Here is a 20,477-nt window from a genome sequence, read left to right as displayed (position 1 = left end):
AAACACAGTAAGTTAACACTCATTGCATGCAAAACTTTTCACTCTTAAAAGCAAAAACTTAGAAGAAATAGACCAAGTTATCCAAAATTAAGATATTAAAACTAAATGAAAAGTAAATAGATAATCTGAAGAATAGTAAATAAATTAAATTTGTAATTTTCTATGAAATCAAATTCCAGGCTCAGATAATTTCTGCAGGAATTCTTACATCATGTAAAAGACTTAGTACTGATTTAGGATTATTTCTTCTAGAATATGAGACAATAAGACTTCAACTCATTTTATGATGCTAATATTATCCCACTATCAAAATAAGAAAAACCATGGGGATAACACCAGGGTACATCCCAATATCTTTCATAAGATTCAATGCACAACTATCAAGAAAATATGTCCAAAATGAAACCATTATAGTCTAAAAATAATTATACAGCGTAACTAAGTTGGATTCATTCCTGGTATACAAAGCTGGTTCAGTTTTTGAAAACCAAAGTAATCCACTGAAACAACACATTAAGAAAAAAATCATACGAAATGATACAGAATAAACAACTGAAAAACTTTATGATAAAACTAAGTAAACTAGTAAAATGTGATCCCTGTTAAACATAAGAGTAGGAATAAGAGAGGGAAGAGATGTACAATTTGGGACATGCTCAAGCTGACTTGACCCAAATGGTAGAGTTAGAAACATACCAGGGGACTCCAATTTAAACCCATCAAGGTGGCATGTACTAATGCCATCTCACCAGTCCAAGTGATCAATTTCAGTTCACAATTGATCATAATGAAAGGACTAAGAGTCAATGGAAGCACATAAACAAGTCTAGTACCTGCTAATACTAACCGATAGAATAAATAAAGGGGAGAGTGATCCAACATGGGAAGCGAGATACTCAGCAGACTCATAGAATGGCGGATGTCCTAAACAGCACTCTGGCCTCAGAATCAGCCCTAAAGGCATTCGGATCTGGCTGAAAAGCCCATGAGAGTATTTCAGGCATGGAAAGCCAAGACACTCTGGCAAAACAACAACAACAACAACAACAAAAACCTAAATGAAAGATCTCTGTGAGTGAGATCCCAGTGGAAAGAACAGGTCTTCAAAGAAGGAGGTACCTTTCTCTGAAGGGAGGAGAGAACCTCCACTTTGACTATGACCTTGTCTAAACAAGATAAGAGTCGGAGAACTTAAGGGGCTTCCATAGCCTTGGAAACTCATGATTGGTGCATAGGGAGATTACTGATGCCATAAACAAGAGTGTCAATTTGTAAAGTCAACAACAGGAGTCACTGTGCACTTACTCCTCATGTAGGATCTCTGTCCTTAATGTGCTGTACATTGAGACTTAATGCTATAACGAGTACTCAAACAGTATATTTCACTTTGTGTTTCTATGGGGGTGCAAACTGTTGAAATCTTAATGTATACTAAACTGATCTTCTGTAAAAAAAAAAAAAAAAAAAAAAAGAAATTATCAATTCCCAACTTGACTCTCACTGGGATTAAACATGACAATAGGTCTGATCTGATTTCATCATCATTTAAAAAATCATCTATTATTTTTCACTTTATGTTTGTGTGGGAGCAAACTGTTGAAATCTCTACTTAATGTATGCTAAACTGATCTTCTGTATATAAAGAGAATCGAAAATGAATCTTGATGTGAATGGAAGGGGAGAGGGAGTGGGAAAGGGGAGGGATGCGGGTGGGAGGGACATTATGGGGGAGAAGCCATTGTAATCCATTAGCTGTACTTTGGAAATTTATATTCATTAAATAAAAGTTAAAAAAAAACTAGTAAATTTGGGAATACGATCTATTAAAAGCTAAAACAGAAACCAACATTGAACATTGTACTTAAGGATGAAAGACTGAGTGCTTGCTTTCTGAATTTCAGAGCAAAACAATAATGTCTTTTTTTAGATGTATTTATTCATTTGAAAGGCAGAATTACAGAGAGAAAGGGAAAGGCAGAGACAGAGAGCTCTTCAGCTACTGCTACACTCCTAAGTACTTGGATTACCATTTGCTGCCTTCTTCAGGGTACTTACTGATATAAACCTTGATCAGAAGTTCAGTAACCTTGATTCCAACTGGCACTCTGATACGGGATACGGGCATTGCAAGATGGTGTAGAACACTACACTACATCGCTGGCCCAATGTAGTTTTTTTTTTGTTTTGTTTTGTTTAATAAGGATTTACAGTTGCTTTAACATCATTTACTCAAAAGGCTTTACTTCCTCTATTGACACTACTTTTTCATTGATGTCAACATTTAATCATATGTATTAGTGCCTATTTATTTCTGAATTTTCGTTCAATTACACTATAACACGTCTATCTTCCATAAGTATCACACTGTCTTAATTACTGTAGCTATACATTGGACTCTAAATTCAATATAGTGATTCCTTCACTTTATTGTTTTGCAAAATTATTTTACTATTCTAGGACCATAGTTTTTCCAGAAACATAGTAGAATTGGTCTATTCATTTAAGCAAAAAATATCCTTAAGGATTTTTTAAAGAATAATATTAACGTGCACATCATCTTTAAAATAATTGCTATCTATACTTTGCTAGTGTTCAAGTCACTGATCATAGTATATATCCATTTATTTGGATATTATTTAAGCTGTTTAGCAGGGGCTGGTGCTGTTGTGTAGTGGGTAAAGCTGTCATCCACAGTGCCGGCATCCCATATGGGTGCCAGTTTGTGTCCTGGCTGCTCCACTTCCAATCCGGCTCTCTGCTATAGCCTGGGAAAGCAGTAGAGGAAAGCTCATGAAAGGCTGGGGTGAAGCTCCTTGGCTCCTGGATTCGGATCAGTGCAGCTCCAATCATTGCATCCAACTGGGGAGTGCACTAGAGGATGGAAGACCTCTCTCTGCCTCGTCTTCTCTCTCTGTGTAACTCTGATTTTCAAATAAATAAATAAGTCAAAAAATAATTTTAGCAGATTTTTGTTATGTTCTCAACATAGATATCGCATAAGAGTTTTTAGGCTAAAACCAAAAGATTTCATTGCTCATAAATGTTCACTAATGATACTATGCTTTTAGCTTTGGCCTCCATATCTTTGTCAGTACATGCAAATGTCATTTTATGGTTGTGTATTGAACTTATATTTTGTGAATTTTTCTGAAAAAATGTACTAATATTTGAAGGCTGTTGAGATTTTTTGTTTTGTTTTGTTTTTATTTTTACAAAGACCAAATCATTCCCTATAAATTTAGAAAACATAGATTTATGCTTTAGTTTTCAATCTATTGGAATTTTATTTAAATTATTTACCTTACGTCACTGCCTAGAATATCCAGTACATTGTTAAGAATGGACATTCTTGGCTGGCGCCACAGCTCGATAGGCTAATCCTCCACCTGCGGCACCAGCACCCCGGGGTTCTAGTCCCGGTTGGGGCACCGGATTCTGTCCTGGTCGCTCCTCTTCCTGTCCAGCTCTCTGCTGTGGCCAGGGAGTGCAGTGGAGGATGGCCCAAGTCCTTGGGTCCTGAACCCCCATGGGAGACCAGGAAAAGCACCTGGCTCCTGGCTTTGGATCAGCTCAGTGTGCTGGCTGCAGCGGCCACTTGGCAGGGGGTGGTGGTGAAACAATGGAAAAAGGAAGACCTTTCTGTCTCTCTCTCTCTCACTGTCCACTCCACCTGTCAAAAAATAAAAAAAAAAGAATGGACATTCTGTGGTCAGTGTTGTGGTGCACTGAGTTAAGCCCCTGCCTGCAGCTACAGCATCCTATATGGATACCAATTTGAGCCCTGTTTGCTCACTTCCTATCCATTCCTTGCTGATGCACCTGGTAAAGTAGCAGAGGATGGCCCAAGTGCTGGGGCCCCTGCACTCACATGAGAGATCATAATGGAGTTCTGGCTGCTGGCTTTGCCCAGGCCCAGACCAGGCTGTTGCAGCCATTGGGGGATGAACCAGCGAATGGAAAATAGCTCTTTCTTTTTTTCTCTCTCTGTTCAAAAGAATGAATAAATAAATAAACATTTTCTAAAAAATTCCACAGTGCTATTGATAGATTAATCCATTGGGAATACCAGAAGAAGGGTGCATGAGAACTCTAAGCACTGTCTTTGAAAAATCCTATGCATCTGTAATTTTTTTCAAATTAATTTTTTTGAATAGGCAAATGGTCTGATTAGGTGTTTTCTACAAAAAAGATAGATGGCAAATGGGTACATGAAGTATATCAATATCACTGTTATTAGGGAAATGCAAATAGTAACACAATGAGATACCAATACTTATGAGAAAGGCTACAATAAAATAGGCAGACGGTAAGTTTAGGGATGGATCCCAGATAACTGGTACACACAGGCATGGCTATTGGAACACAAAATGGCAGAGTCATTTTCAAAAAAGATTTAATTCTTTATAAAATCCAACATGTATCTATTATGTGGCCCACAATTCTTATCCTTGATGCTCCAAGGGTAATACAAAGTTATATTCACACAAAGGTCTTTGGGTTTCCATAGTAGGTTTTACCACGGATTATGAGCAACTTGAAAGGAGCTTTCCTTCAACAAGTGAATAAACAAATTATTGTGCATGTACACAATGAAATATTGATAGAAAAATTGATGATTCATATGTATTCTGTTGTCAAAGAAGATAGCCCCAAAACTTTCACATTGAATTATTTATTTTTTTAACATTTAGAAAAATGGAAAATCAAAGGAACAAAAGCAGATCATAATTTCCGGAAGTTGTGGGGAAAGCTCTACACAGGCCATTTTAGGTAACAGAAATGTCGAAGGCTGTGTTTTGGGGTGATAGAATCGTTCTGGTAAATTTTGGCATGATACATTATGATGTTGGATACATTCCTGTGAATCTGTCAAAACTTATAGAAGTGTACATCAAAAAGAGATCTTTACCATATGCAAATGGACAAAAACCAACAGGGGCTTGACAAGCATTGGGGTTAATGAAAACTGTTACAAACAAAGCTAACTCTATTACAAATATTTAATGATATCTCAATTGAAAGGGTCGGAAAAAGCAGAGGCTGCATAAGTAATTGCATAAGTAACTTATTTTAACTAGATACTACAAACCTAAAGTCAAAAAGAGGGCCAGCACCAAGGCTCACTTGGTTAACCCTCCGCCTGTGGTGCTGGCGTCCTGTGTGGGCGCTGGGTTCTAGTCCCAGTTGCTCCTCTTCCAGTCCAGCTCTCTGCTGTGGCCTGGGAGGGCAGTGGAGGATGGCCCAAGTGCTTAGGCCCTTGCACCCACATGGGAGACCAGGAAGAAACACCTAGCTCCTGGCTTCGGATCAGTGCAGCGCTGGCCATAGCGGCCATTTGGGGGGTGAACCAACAGAAGGAAGACCTTTCTCTCCGTCTCTCTCACTGTCTATAACTCTACCTGTCAAATAAAATAAAATAAAGTCAAAAAGATCATACAAAATAACTATACTGTAGTTATTAAAATTGTTTCTTCAGCAGTATGGATAATTTTGACCCTAGTTTACATGCATAACAATGGTTGATCAAATAAGTAAAACAGTATAGTACTATGTAAATTTAAGGATAATGGATTCAAGTTTCACATTGTCAGAGCAAATAACTGCAATAGGCAAGAGGTAAGAATATAATAATCCTTGTGTAACTAAATATATTTGGATATGTCTATGTGAAATCATTTAAATTGTACATAGATGATAGATGAGTAGATAAATCCTGAAATAACTATATAGGTATTCAGACATTCATTAATTAGTGAACATATATATGTTTTCTAGCTTCAGTTACTGAAAAGGTAAAAAGTAATGACAACTTAATTGCGATGACAATATTAAAGGTCCATTTCTTGGTTTTTAAAGATCATTCTATAATAAAATCTAGTCTTTCTATGAAAATGATTGATTCTAAACTAGGGCAGAAGATAAACAAAGTAGGCTTGGGGTATCTTCTGAAGCAAAAACAAAAAGATGGAAACGTGAGAAAGACACAGGAGATATTAAAAGAGCTTGAAACTGAAAAACTGGCAAACCTGAGCAAACAAATACCTATAGTGTCATACTACTACCATAAGATAGAATATATATCCATATGTCTATATTTGTTGGATGATTTAATGAATAAAATATGTACATAAGAGGGATGGTAATTGTGGCACAATGGGATAAGCACCAATTAGGATGCCCGCATCTGCTTTCTGAAAGCCTGGGTTTGAGTCCTGCCAATGTTTCCAATCCAACTTCCTGCTAATGTGAACCTTGGGAGGCAACAGCTGTTGGCTCAGTTACTTGGATTCTTGCTACCCATGTGGGAATCCAGAATGGATTTTTTGGTTCTTGGCTTCAGCTTTGCTTAAGCCCAACCATTGAAGGTGTGAGGGAGTGAAATTGTGTAAGAAAGATCTATCTCTCTCTCACCCTGACTCTCTCTTTCTTATCCTCTTTCTCATTGCCATTCAAATAAAATAAATGAATAAATAAATAAACTTTTATAAAGCAGACAAATAGAGATAAATCTTCCTGATTGAAGGAGTCCAAATAATAAAAGTAGAAAGAATGAGAATTGAAAATCAGCATTAAGACAATGAAGTAACCATTTACTTGCACCAATTCCCGTACAAATGCCAAATTAATGTTGAGACTATTTATGAATTTATCTATTTTTATTTGAAAGGCAAAGTAAGAGAGAGAGAGAGAGATGAAGAGACACAAACACACAGAGTATTCTTCCTTCTGCTGGTTCATTCCCCAAATGGCTGCAATGGCCAGAGCTGGGCCAGGCAGAAGCCTGGAGCTGGAATTCCATCTGAGTCGCCCACATTGGTAGTAGGGGTCAAAGCACAGAGGCCATCTTCCACTGGTTTCCCAGGGCTGTATCAGGAAGCTGGATAAGAAAGAAGTGGGTCATCGAGGACTTGAACTAGTGTTCATATTGGATACTGGTATGGCAGACAGTGGCATAGGCATAACCCAATGCAGCACAATATTGACCCTAGTGTGTGAGACTTTGAGAAACAGGATATTTGCAAAGACTTGCGTTATGTTCCCCAAATGTTTACTAATTACCATAATGATTTTAACAAAACCTCCCAAATGTTTAATATTCATCATTACAGAAGTTAGACCTGTTAAAAACAGAGACCCATTCAATTTAAGAGTGTTTAATTGGCCAATAAATGTGTTATACTTTAGAGTAGTATTCTGGGCCAGAGTTGGTTCCTGACACCTGCTCTTGCAATAATGGGTGAACCACTTTTATAACCTGAAGTATTGGAAATGTCAAACACAGAACTAGATTGGTACAGTCTAGCATTTACCTCTGTGGGAGATAATTTGGCAGCTTCCAGCATGGAATAGCTGAGGAATTTGCCAGCACAATTAACTGAGGCTTGGTTGTTTAGCTACAAAATATACTGGGAGTCACAACTTGCCTGCACATCAGGCTATGTTGTAGATCATTATATGTAGAGTTTCCTTTGGGCCAACCCATTGTTCAAGTGTGGACTCTTGTTTAGGCCAATCTTTTCTGGTTCAGCAGTACCTTAGTTCCTTCTTAAGTGTGGCCATGTTCGTCTGATGTATTAAAATTTGGAGAGGAAAAAAGAGTGACTTTGTAGCTGAGAAAATTGAGACACCTAGCTATTCACCAAGGAAGTCCCCATCACATGATATTATGTGTCCATAAGTGTGATACAAAGAAAGGACATCTACCTATATGATACTTTCCCTCCAAACCATAACCCCAGTCTAATGAGAAAATATCAGAAACTACCAGAATGAATGGCATTACAGAAAACAACTAATCAGTACTTTCTAAAGCATAATATTCAAGAAAAACAGGCAAAATTGAGACCAGAAATTGTCATAAATTGGAAGTGATGAAGGAGACATGATGATTCAATGTGATGTGTCACTCTTGATTGGATCCTGGAACAGCGAAAACAAATGTTAGTGTAAAATGGTGGACGACATTCACGAAAAGTCTACTGATTAGTTAATACTTTTGTACAATTTTAAATTCTTTGGTTTGATATGTGCACCACGGTTATGTAAGATGAACATTGACATTAAGGGAAGCTGTCTGAACTATTGAAATTAACCCTTAACCCTCTGAATTAGCTTTACAAGTCTCCTGTAAGTCTAAAATTATTTCAATGTAGAATGTTTGTAAAAGTAGAAAATCCTCAGATTCTGTTATTTTCATTCAATGTGCTGCTAGCAACACAGACTTTTTTCCCCTGAGATATAGGTGTCAAGTCTGTTTTCTTGCTTTACTTTATTGCCATCTGTCTTTTCCTAATTTAAGAAAAAATTTTGAGCCATGTGAAACAATTGCCTGTGTAAGAAGTCAACATACTTGATTACAACTTTGCCTCAAGGCCAGAACTCCTTATTTTCAGGAAACTCGTAATGGATTTTCTTTGCTCATAATTCTTTTCCATCATTATTTTTCATTGCGATCCAGGCAACGTTAGCATCTCTTGTTTTGAAAGGCCCCACTTTATACTCTCCTTGAAAATGGGCTACTTCTTGACTCTGATAATGTCCTGCTAACCACAGCAAGTCAATGTTCAATATTCAGAAATATTCAAGTCAATATTCAGTAAAGTATCAAGTTTTTCCAACCTTTTTTCCCCTAAAGCTATAGGCTGAGTAACCAGTGGGTGTACTTTCCTAGTTCTCGCTGTGATACAATCGCCATGTCAGCAATGTTGGCTCTATTTATGGAGGCCCTGGTGAGAACCTGGTTCCTAGTCATTTCCATCTTGGGGCCACCACATTCCTCGGCTCAGAGTCTCCATCCTCCATCCTCAAAGGCAGCTACAACACATCATGTCTTTCTCCTTCTGGACCATTCTAACCTCTACTCCTTTTTATTTCTAATCTAGGGCTTCCACATCATAACATTATCTTATACCACAATGACTAGCAGGACACTTTCATGTGATTTTTCTAATTTAATGTCACTCATAAAACATGTTAGTATGCTAGATAACACCATTTTAATTTTTTAACTTTTGCTTATTTTATAATGTCATAGAAATTGGGAACAAGATGAACTTGGGTTGAAGGATGGTTACTGTTAGTAGCGATGAGAAGTAGATTCGGATGATAATTTAAAGTCAGAACTTCTAATGAATTGGCTTTGGGAATCAGGAAAATAGAAGAAATAATAATAGGTTCTTCTGTGATTTTCCCTGATCTATTGGGTGAAGGCTAAGATTCTTAATTGAAATAGAAATGACTAGAGAAAAGAGTTGTATCTGCATTTTACGGAAGTGATAATAAATTGTGTGAAGGATAGTAAAAAATGATTGAGAAACACATACATGAGATAGTAAACAAGTAATCAGACATAGAGAAGTTTAAAATGTAAAAATGCTAGGAAAATCAGATGATTGTAATTTAGAAAAATTCAAAATTATTATTCAAAATATACTTTGTCAAATTTCATGAGAATAATTTAATCAATTAGTGATTCTATTTGTGATTTCTACATTGATGTTAATAAAACTGATTGTATAAATCAAATATTTAATGTGTACAAGACAATTAATATTAAATAATATTGAAAAGCAAAATGAGCTACCTTAACACAGTATTCAGAAATTTAAAGCATATTTTGTGCAGCTTTTATTAAAGAAAATATATATTCTTTACATGAAGTGGACAAAATAGTACATTTTCACAAACTCAGACTTTAATATATTTGCTTTCTCTAAGTAATTTTTTCTGTGATCTTTCACCTGTAGGGCAAATGAAAGGCAAGGTATTCTTGCCACTACAATGCCTTAGCTATTTTTGTTTCTTTTTATTAAGTATTTGTCAACTTCATTTGTTCAAAAATTCAGTCAAGAGACTTTGTAAATCAAATAATTTTATATGCTATAAAATTTTATTTGATTCTATAAAAATTTTAGAGTTGTCTTTCCAATTCTACATGTTGCTACAAAAACATAAAAATCACATAGGCACAGTAAAATTTAAGTATCTTTTGAGGTTTTGACAATCTACTGTTTCATGTATTCCCTAAGGCAAATGAGAATACATACAGTTTATATGCTGTATGTAACAAAGTATTAAAATCAAAATATAAACTTTTCATATCATTTGATATCTTAGCAGATTGCACTTTGTGATACCCAGGACACATAACATGAATACGTGTTTGCATCACTTGACTTATTAAATATGCAGTATATATGTTTCAAAATGCCTGGACCATTTCATACCGTAATTAAATATGACAGAATGGAATTTTTGAGTATTCATTGATGATGCTAGCAGTTACAGTGTAAGGCATTTGAACAAATATATGGACAGAATATATAATACATTATTATTAAAATTAATTCTGTATTTATATATGTTAACAAAATATAGGAAAACCCTATGCAATTTGTTGTTGAGGTATATTTTAACTTAATAACCAACCTAAACAATAATAAGGATAATGTAGGCCACTCATATACTATGAATTCTAAATTAAGTCTTAGAAAAATGAATCCACACTCTAAACAGTAAAACCAAGTACAAATGTTGAGGGAAATTTCTATACAGATTTCGTTATTCTCAAAAAAAGGAATAATATATTATTTTACATTCTGAAATAAATTGGTATTTTACATTATGTCAGTAATTCCCCTTGGGGATTCAACCTATTTCATTTTAATATTAAGATATTATTTTTGTTAAAATGCACAATGTCCATTGTAACTAACTTTGTTAAGTCATATGTATATTTAAAACCCTTTACACATTACATTATCTTTATGATAAATATGGCTATAACCCACATTAACAAAAACTATTTAGGAATTTTAATTTATCAAAAAATGTGATGGAGACCAGAGACTGAAAAAAAATTAGAGATTCAATGCTGCAGAAAAATTACCATTTCTTGAAAATAAAAGATTATGCATAATATGTTCTGTCAGTACTGCTCCTAGGATACATTTAATTATATATGTTAATTAAAGTAACTAAGTGCTATTTTGCAGAGAAAAACAGAAGAGTAAAGGTAAGCAAATGGGAACTTGCTGGCATACACAGGTATTGTAGTAGACTTCTAAGTCAGAGGTACAGATCACACCCAATATATGTCATACACATCCTTGTTTTCAGCTTCTTTCAATGATAAAAAATCATGAAATTCAGTAATATGACAAAGAGGAAATCTTTTTATAGAATTTAAAAATAAAAATAAAAATGGAAATATTCCCACTACAGAAAGTTTTCCTTGCCACCTTGAACAAAAATAAAAAGAATAGATCATCTTGCCCAAATGCAGAAGAGCTAAATTCAAGATGCCATCAATTAAAATAAAGATCATGAATTTTAAGATAGAACACTTATATTCTGTGCATTTAACATCAAACATGAAGAGCTAATTTCAACTCTTGTAAGTGCAATCAGTGATGATGGAATGTTACAAGGTCAAATACCAAGCACTGGGAATAAGTAAATTAACATATTTTGGAAGATATAGAATGCAAAAAGATGACAATTTATCAGTTTCAAAGTAAAACTTCGGGAAATTTGACAAAATCTTAAAAGACTAGAATTTAAGTACTAATTTTTTCATGTATTATAAAACACTTGCTATTATTAAACAAAACCTTTTTGGGTTTTAGACTGCATTTCAAAAAATCAATGATACTTCAGATAAATTATTCCTATGGACAGCTAAGTACAAAGAAGGTCTTCAAGCCGTGCATTTAAGAGCACCTGCAAAGCTCTCAACTGAAACACACTACACTAAAACCCTAATCACTCACTCTGGTAATGGGGCAAAATAGCACAAATATACATGTTTTTAAATCTCTAATCTCAGTTATAATTTTGACTTCACCTTGATAAGCATAACCACCATATTATAAAATGTTTGGCATGATCCTGTATAATTTATAAAAAATAACTTGGGACAATAATTGCCTAGAAGCACATTTCAAAGTAAACACCTGTGTCACATCACTAATGGCATTTCTCACTAGGACTCACAACTGGACAGCTCCAATATTATGGACAAAACCTGCTCTATATACATTCTACTTTGTAGACAGTATACAGTGTGTCACAATGGCTTTACAATGGAATCAGTTCGACTAGTTGAGAAACAACTTTTGTATTATATTTTAAGAATATTTTCTTAAGTATTTGAGCCTTAAGGAGCAGAAAAAATCATTTAGTTTTCAATATCCTAATTATGACAATCATTAAGCTTATTTTTAGCATTTATACTTAAATTACTATGCATATAGAATTGAAAAGACTGAGGCCATCTATTCAATGAAGATCTCTCTCTCTCTCTGTCTCTCTCTCTCTCTGTAACTCTGCCTTTCAAATAAATGAATAAATGCTAAAAAAAGAGAGAAAAAAAGTTTGAATTTCCTTAAAAAAACTCACAAATTATCCATAATTTAAAATATCATCAATTGACATAATAGAATTACATATTAACTATGACAGCTTTCAAATACTATTATCTAAATTATTATATACTCTCAAAAATAATAGTTATATAAAATTTAATGTATAAAATCTACTGAATACAAGATTTTAACTGCAGTATAATCTACAAGTGTATTAATTGGTACTGTAGGTAGTGCTTTTGTAACTTGAATATGAATTCATTACAATATATGTGTGTTGAAATCTCCACTTTTTATTTTATAAAATTGCAAAAATAGTTTCAATAGCTTAAAATATATTTTCAAGTTAATTTTTAGATTAATAAATTTTACTCCAATTGTTAATTTTGAATACTGGTCACAGAGGAGCATCGTATATACACTTTTTTTCAAAGCAATATTGATAAATGATTTTTACAATGCTTATTCACTGGGCAAAGTTAAACAAACTAAAATGATATGTAATGTTTCATTCAAGTTGTTGTATATTTAGATTATAAATTTGATGGTATATTGAAAATTATTTGAGTGGTGTTAGATACTCCAATAACAGGTTTATGGGCAGGATTTCAGAAGATCATAAAGTCAAAAATAAAAAATGCACAGCATAGTATTTTTCAAATTATTTCAGTTTAGCATTACCATTTTTCACTCAAACAATTTAGAATCCAATGTGGTGAAATTGTTTTAGATCACACAACTAAGACAGAGATGCACTTGACCAGTACCTTACTGTACCCTAGCCTCTGTGACTTCTAATGTTCTCCATATCATTTCATCTTTTCAAAATGTTTTCTCTTTGTTACATAAAATGTGTCTATTTAAACAACAGTTGGTTTTTTCAAACATCAGGTATTAATTCCAAAATATATATCTATTGGTAAATATGCAACACTGACCAAAAATGTTTTGAATATTGATGTATTTATAAAACTAAGTATCAACATATACCACTATCATACATGCAAATAAAAACATTGCCCACTGAATAATGTTAGATTAAAGAGAATAACTAACCAATATAACTAGGTAAAAATTTAAATTTGCATATGTAAATGAATAGTGGTACATATTGAATATAATTTGGGAATTAATAGCATTTTCCCATTTTGAAAAGAATAGACTTATTCCTACTATTCACACCAATGGTGAAAAGGCAAGGAGAGGATTTCTTAAGAAAACTCAGTACCCAAAAACTATTAAGGATTGATAAATTCGAATACCCACAATGAAAATTTCTGCTCAGAAATTCACCAGAAGAAAATAAAAATAAAAACCAAGCCATGGACTGTAGAAGCTGCTTCTAAGAACAGTTGTTGGCCTCTGATATTTTGGGTAGAAGGAACTACTCATATTACTAATATGTTGTTCCAATAACTAGTTTCCCTTGTTGCATTGCAATCAATTCTCCTTCCTTCTCTTGCATGACACTGGATGACAACTATTTACTGTGTCCATTGCTTTCCATGTTGCCACTTTTCTTAAACCTGGTTTTCATATAAATACCCTAAGAAGCTCTTCTAGTCATTATTTCTTAGACTTCTGAAACTGGAGTTTCCTATTTAAAAAAAAAAAAAAAAAAAAAAAAAAAAAAAAAAAACAGTCTCTGATGTAGTCTTCTTCAACATTTGTATTGGTTTTGTTTTCTATTGCTAAAAATTTTAATCAAAGTATACCCATTAAAGACACATGTAAATTTTCTATTTTCTATATTGTTTTTAATACTGATTATTTTCTTAATTTTTTCATTTCTACACTTTTTAAACAAGGTAAGAAAATATGGGTATTTTCTGAAACCTCAACAAAATTTCATCCTTTTGGAATACAGTGAAATAGTGACATGTATTTCCTTTGAAAAATTAATGGGCAGAAGGGCCAGCATTTTGGCGTAGTGGATTAAGCCACTACCTGTGATGCTGGTATCCCATATGGGTACCCATTTGTGTTTCAGCTGCTTCACTTCCCATCCAGCTCCCTGCCATGGCCTAGAAGAGGTATCAGAGGACGGTCCAGATGTCTGAGTCTCCCACGGTGGGAAATGGCCAGTGTTTGGGCCGCTGTCACCTACATGGGAGACCTAGGTGAAGCTCCTGATGCCTGCCTCAGTGTTAGCTGTTGTAGCCATCTGGGGAGTAAACCAGTGGGGGGAGAATCTCTCTCTTTTCCTCTCTCTCTGCAACTCTGACATTCAAATAAATAAGCCCCTTTTTAAAAAAAGAAAATTAATGGGCAGATGGAATATCTAGAATTGCATACTTCTTTTTATTAATGGAAGATATTACATAGAATAGTATATTAGAAATTAAATAATAAAAACTACAATACATAGAATCAGCAGTTACAAATTACTCTTATGTTCAAATTACATTTTATTCAAAAGGCTCAGATAGAAGTTAATATTTTTGTTATAGGGTATAATGTAATTTACAGTATTTTAAAAATATATTTGAATAAAGGTTTTCTTTGAATTATAGTTTTCTAACTAGAGCAAAATTCAAAAATTATTGCACTTAGAAAATATTGTAGAAAAGATGATGCTGGTAAGAAGTTCTGGCAACCACTTCCCCACAGAGACACTGATGTGAATTGGTATACGCACACTGCTACCCTTCACAAAAGATCCAGGAGATAGACCAGTGAATGTGGACAGTTTGTGGACTTACCTTACTATCAGAGGGAGGCCTAGGTACCCTGATGAGACACACTTGTTTTTGCTGGTAGCACCACCAGCCTCTTGCTAGTCAGTGTGCACCCTAAATATTGTACAGGGCCTGGTGACTAAGAGACCAATATGTGACCCCCTCAGGGTCTGCCTAAGTAGATGAAGTACTGCTTCTTTTACTCCCCCTCCTATCTTGGGGAGAACACAGGGAAACACAGGACTGCTATGGAACACGGTGCCACTCTGATAAAACCTAACATTGAGTAGCTTCTAGAGGTCTTTGTCCCCAGGACAGTGCCTGCAGACAGAGCCTCTGGCCCTGTGTCCGTGCCCAGTGGAGTTCCATGGTCCTGCCTGAGTAATCTTATGTCTCAGCAAGCCATAAGCCTACCTTGGCAGCAGAGGATCATGGCATACCTCAGCAGCAGAACAGATTGCCTACAGTTCCTAGGACAATCACAAAGAAAGCCAGTTACTAAAGCAAGGGCTGCAATGCACAGAGAAGCTTGGAGCTCAACAGCATAAGGAATTTCTGGGGAAACCACAACCTCTCCGGAGGACAACTATCTGGGAATTACGACCTCCCAATACTTAAATGATGATTTCAAAAGAGCTGCTTTAAAGAAACTCAAGGAAATTCAAGAGGACTGAGAAACATCTCCATATCCTAACAGAGAGATTTGATACAGAAGGGTAGTAATTGAAGAAACCAAGCAGAAATCTTCCATCTGAAAAATACACTAAGTGAAATTTTAAAATGCAATAGAAGGCATCAACAGTAGAAATGATCAAACAGGAAAAATAATCAGTGAGTGCAAAACCAGCTATTTGAAAATACAAAGTTGGAGGAGGAAAAATTTAAAAAGAAAGTTAAGGGTAGTACAGGAAGCTTATGAGAAATAAGGAATAACATAAAAAGAGCAAATATTTGAATAAAAAGGCAAAAATGCCAAGGAAGTAGGGAGCACATTCAAAGAGAAAGTAATAGAAAAATTCTATGAAATACAATTATAACAATAAAATGCTAAGAAGCAGCAATATTTGATCTTTCTAAGAAAGAGGTCAAATAAAACATCAAAAATTCAAACTGCAGGGAGGAGTGGAACATAAATCTAGGGTGCTTTCTTAGGATTTCTTGTCTCTAGTTTTTGAATGTCTCTTTTTCTATTTTTATAAATAATATTGATATAATTTCATGATAGCTTATTATCATCAAATGTGTTTTTTGGAAGCTTCAAAAAAAGCAGAAAGTAAAGCTTATACATAAACATTACATAATAAGCAATTAATAATAGTACACCATTAGAGATAAACACTTAAACACAAACAAAGGTGGTAATTTAGGATCACAGAACAGAAGTAAATAATAAAAATATAAAACAATTTTTAAAGTGGCAGTAGCAATAGCTTATCTATTTATAATTACCTTAAATGTCAGTGGATTAAATTCTCTAATTAAAAGACATACAGTGACCAAATGGATTTTTTAAAATGACCCACCTATATTCTGCTAACAAAAAATTCATTTTACCTCAAAGGTGACATATGGCCAGAAAGTTAAAGGATGGGGACAGTCACTGTGGCTGGTAAAGCCTCTGCCTGCAGTGCCAGCATCCCATGTGGGCGCTAGCTTAAGTCCCAGCTGCTCCACTTGCGTCTTGCTCTCTGCTATGGCCTGGGAAAGTAGTGGAAGATGTACCAAGTCCTTGGACCCCTGCACTCACATGGGAGACCCCAAAGAAGCTCCTGGCTCCTGGCTTCAGATCTGCGCAGCCCTGGCCATTGTGGCCATTTGGGGAATGAACCAGCAGATGGAAAACTCTCTCTCTCTGCCTCTGCTTCTGTCTCTCTCTAACTCTGTGTTTCAACTAAATAAATAAATCTTTAAAAAAAGAAAGAAAGTTAAAGGGTGGAACAAGATATTTGACTCAAATGAAACCCAAAAGAAATCAGGAGTAACCATAATTCCATCAGATAATGTACAAAATGTAAACCGAAATCAGTAAAAGAAACAATGAAGGCCATTACATAATTATAAAGAGTTTAATACAGTAAGAGAAAATTGCACTTACAAGTAAATATGCACCTAATACTGGAGTATTCAAATTCATAAAGAAAATATGAATAGAAGTGAAGGAGGATTTAAAAGGCTAATACAATAAAAGGTATAGTTTTGTACTCCACTTTTAGAAGCAGGCACATCTAAGGAAAATCATGAAATAAATAGCAGGATTAAATTCTACCTTGGATCAATTGCACTTAACAGATATCTTCAGAATTTTCCTTTCCACAGCTTCAGAATGCTCATCATTCTCAGCATCACATGGCATTTGCTAGCAGAGATCATATGGTAGATCATAAGACAAGTCTAAACCAATTTAAATTAAATATTTTTTCAGAATACAATGCAATGAAGCTAGAAATCAAAGAAGGAAAATGTTCTAAATCACATAAACACACAGAAATTTAAGAACTTACTCTTAAACACAAATTGGATCAAGGAAGAAATCAAGAGAGAAATTTTCAAAAAAATCTTCAAACACATCCAAACTTCTGAAGCACAGCAAAAGCAGTGCTAAGATGGAAGTACACAACAATCAATATCTGTTTCCCAAAAATAGAAAGATCTCAAATGAACAATTTATCACTACACCTCAAGGAACCAGAAAAAACAAGAACAAATCTAATCAAAAATGGTAGAAGGAAAGAAATAATAATACCCAGAGCACAAATAAATGACATAGAGACTCAAAATACAATACAACAAAATCAATGAAACAGAGTTTGCTCTTAAAAGATAAACAACATTGATGAACCCTTAGATTAAAGAAGAGGCATGTTTCAAATAAATGGAATTAGACATGAAAATAGATACATTATCTCTGGAATTATAGAAATACAAAGGATTATCAGAGATTACTACAAACAACAAAAAGGCAACAAATTTGATAACTTTAGAATAGGCAAATTCTTAGACACATACATGCTAACCTGACTGAATTGAGAGGTAATAGAAAAATTAAACAGACAAATAACAAATAATGGATTTTAAATATTCTTGTAATCATACATTCACTAAAATATACCCCTTTCACCCTGTAACATAGACAAAAAGTACATTGTTAAACACCAAAATAAATAGAAATATGCAACTTTTTGGCTCTCTAGAGTTTGTATTTTGACCAAACTAAAGAAAATACAAAGTGTCCATTTCTGGTTGACAAAGTAGATAACTGATATAAACTTTATTTCCACAGACGATATTAAAAATGAATGAAACGTTTGGTTAGTTGTCTTAAAACGTGATATCAAAGACACGACAGAGTGGCAAGAAATGACTGTGTCACATCAAAGGAGAGGGCAGAAACCTCAAGACATGAGCCTCCCATGAGTGTTTCACGTGCCCCATGGGTGTTTGATGACATGTGTGAGGCAAGCGAGAGTCTGCACTGCACTTTCGAGGTCTTAAGGGATTACAGGAAAAAAAATGACAATATCCAGAGCCTGACACAAGTGATAAATTATGAATGAACTTAGCACCAGGATGCCAAAGTGTTGCAACACTCCAGAGAATAATCCATATACTTACAATTTTGGAATTAGGTATCTGGTATTGCAAGTGATTCAAGGTATCATGGACGAATAAAGATAATTTACTTCTTAAATTATGACAAACACATTTTAAGTAAAATACTATGTAGTATTCCAATTTGGCCTGACAAACATGAAGCTAGTTAAAATTAGCAGGAATAAGGTAAATAGCAAACCTTTAAAACCATTAACAGAGAACTAATACATTAGGTAATCATTTTGCATGACATAAATAATTTCATATGTCACGTTAGGGAGACAACATTTAGCATAAAAATTTAGGAAACAATCAAAATTATAATAGGTAGTGAAATAGATTTTAAATTGTGCCAAACAGGCTCAAGACACATTGGTTAATATCACAGTAGATTTTCCATGTAAGTGCATAAATAATCACAATAGTACCTAATTTGAAGTCTGGAGAGATCTAAAACTGGAATAAAGTTTACATATTATACAGTGGAAAAGATAAAGTATGTGCAAATGGAGCCTCATGGGAGGAAGGAAAAATATAATTGAGACAATATTTGAGGAGAAAATGACTGAGAATTGTATAGACATGGTGAAAGACTTTGAAGACAAAGAGTAAGAAGCTCAGAGAGACCAATAAAAATGAACTAAAATAACAATATAGCTACATTTTGCTGATACTCCAGAAAAACAAACACAAAAAGAAAAATCTTTTGTGGGGAGGATATAAAGGAAGTATGCTTGTTTTTTGTTAAAAGTTTCCAAACTGACTTAAAAAAATAGAAGCCTTTTTGCATCACCAGCAGCAATAAGTCCTTCTTGTAGAATTTGGTGTTGTCAGTGTTCTGGATTTTGACCATTCTAATGGGCTTATAGTGGTACTGCCTTTGTTTGTTTTTTTTTTTTTTTAATATGAAAGAAACAAATTTCATTTATACAGTATTAAAAACATAATAATTCCCACCCTTAATCCCTCCCTCACTCTACCCCCTCCTTCCTTTTGTATTTTTCTTTTAATTGTTCATGACATACTTTCAGTTTATTATCACTAGCTTAATCTTTCAGTAAATAAAGAATACAGTGAATAGCCAGTGCTGTAGCATAACAGGTTAAACAAGTTATGAGTCCTGGCTGCTGTACTACTCATGCAGCTCCCTGCTAATTCACCTGGGAAAGTGACAGAAGATGACCCAAGTGCTTGGACCCCTGCATGCATGTGGCAGACCCAGAAGAAGCTCCAGGTTCCAGGTTTCCAGCTTCTGCCTGCCCCAACCTCTGTCATATCAGCCATCCGGGGAGTGAAACAGTGAATGGAAGATTTGTCTCTCAGTCTGCCTCTGCTTCTCTCTCTGAAATTCTGCCTTTCAAATAATAAATAAATAAATAAATAAATAAAAACTTAAAAAAATTCAACAAGAAAAAATAGAAAACCACTGTTCCTCAGGAGTACAGACAAGGGCTATAAACAATAATCAACTTTCAAAATGTCAGTTTCACTCAACTACCTTACATTTCTGTACTCTGTATATTAGTTACCACAAATTAGAGAAAACTTATGATATTTGTCTTTTGGGAATTAGCTAATTTCACTGAGCATAATGGTCTCCAATTGCATCAATTTTGTTGTAAAAGACAGAATTTCATCTTTTTTTATGACTGGTAGTATTGCATCCTGAATATATACCACATTTTCTTTATCCAATCATCAGTTGATGGATATCTGGGTTGATTCCATATCTTAGCTAGTCCTTCTAAAAATGTTAATTGATAGTCTGTTTAATTTTTAATGATTTATTTATTTGTTAAAAATCAGGGGCACAAAGGGAGAGACAAGGTCTTCCATCCACTAG

At 34.4% G+C, this 20,477-nt stretch overlaps 1 pseudogene; it reads left to right on the top strand.

The window, feature by feature from the left end:
- LOC100350191 (phosducin-like protein 3) overlaps positions 1 to 20,477 on the top strand; it is a 103,471-nt pseudogene that overhangs the window by 27,238 nt on the left and 55,756 nt on the right.

Source organism: Oryctolagus cuniculus, chromosome 12 (assembly GCF_051225735.1).
Source record: "Oryctolagus cuniculus isolate XC-2025 breed Fujian yellow rabbit chromosome 12, ASM5122573v1, whole genome shotgun sequence".
Lineage (NCBI taxonomy): Eukaryota > Metazoa > Chordata > Mammalia > Lagomorpha > Leporidae > Oryctolagus > Oryctolagus cuniculus.
Note: the sequence above shows the minus strand (reverse complement) of the source record. Positions and strands in the feature narration are given on the sequence as shown.